At 40.8% G+C, this 1311-nt stretch overlaps 1 pseudogene; it reads right to left on the bottom strand.

Annotated features, from left to right (window-relative positions):
* Positions 1 to 381: 381 nt before the first annotated feature.
* LOC110304548 lies at positions 382 to 878 on the bottom strand (annotated as a pseudogene).
* Between the last annotated feature and the right edge of the window lie 433 nt (positions 879 to 1311).

Here is a 1311-nt window from a genome sequence, read left to right as displayed (position 1 = left end):
AACTCTTCCCAAGCTCTAGGCTCTCTTTAAACACAGTGGAGGAACTAGGATCTTTAGAGAGGTAAGAAGAGAGAAAGGAAAGTGGTTTTCAAGGTCAGACAGCACTGGATATGTGACTCTGAGAAAATTGCTTAGCTTCTCTGGGTCTCAGTTGACTCCTTTGTGAACTGGGAGGATGGTTATCATTAGAGTTGGGATGAGGATTCAAAGGATAAAGGGGATGATGCCTATAATATGACCAGTGGCCCATTTCTACTCCCACAGTAGTTCCATATGCTAGAAAATACCTCGAGATACTAAATAGCCCATCTATATGAGTAGCCCTGTGATTTGCTTTTACATCAACATATGTTTATTATTATTTTTATTTTATTTTATTGTTTACTTAAGCAGACTAACGAAAGCTGTGTATGAGATGTCTCTTCTCTGCATCTTCTCGATTGTTTCTTCCTTGTATTTGCCCTTGTCCTTTCCTACTTGTCAGGACTTGGCTTTCCTCTCCAGGATCTTGTGGTTCTTGTCCAGCTTTAGCCTGGTGATGCCCACCTTGCTGAGGTGGATGCCCACACGGACGGTTGTGCCGTTAGGCTTCTCTCGCTGGATTCATTCAATGTAGATGATGTATTTCTTCCTGTACACTTGGACTACCTTGCCAATCTACTCACCTTTGTAGTGTCCTCGAACACCCTAAACTTCATCATCCTTTCGAATGGGCATAGACTGAACATTATACTTCTGTCTCAGCTATTTGGAAAGAGGGGAAGTCATGGTCTTCCCCTGAATGTGAGAAGGTGCATTGAGATGACTTTCACATTCAGGGGAATGCCGAATTTGCAGTTCTTGCTTCTGTTAGAAGTCACTAAAGGATTGAACTTCATGTTGGCAGCTATGACCCCCCTCCTCCCCATGGTTACAAATGGAAGGAGCACAAATGTTATTCTTGAGGTTTTTTTTTTTTTTTTTTTCCCACCTGTTCTCACAATGGCTTGGAAAAAGGGTGTTTAGTAGCCATACACTAGGGATAAACTCAAATGCATGTTATGTTCAACAACCATACCATAAGATGTTCATTTATCATATACCAGTAGAGGTTCATGGCAGTTTTCATAAAATATCTGCTACTAATTTCATTCATAATTCTTATGAGTTATCATATGAAATAACAAAATAAAATCAGAACAAACATCGTTTTAGATAATTAGACATCCAAGGGGAAATCCCAGGACCCATCACGGGACTGAAGGGCAGAGCTGATAGCACAGAAAGTCTGTTACACCTAGCTACTGAGATTGTAGTCAACCATGTCGGGAT

This window comes from Mus caroli, chromosome 11, assembly GCF_900094665.2.
Source record: "Mus caroli chromosome 11, CAROLI_EIJ_v1.1, whole genome shotgun sequence".
Taxonomy (NCBI): domain Eukaryota; kingdom Metazoa; phylum Chordata; class Mammalia; order Rodentia; family Muridae; genus Mus; species Mus caroli.
Note: the sequence above shows the minus strand (reverse complement) of the source record. Positions and strands in the feature narration are given on the sequence as shown.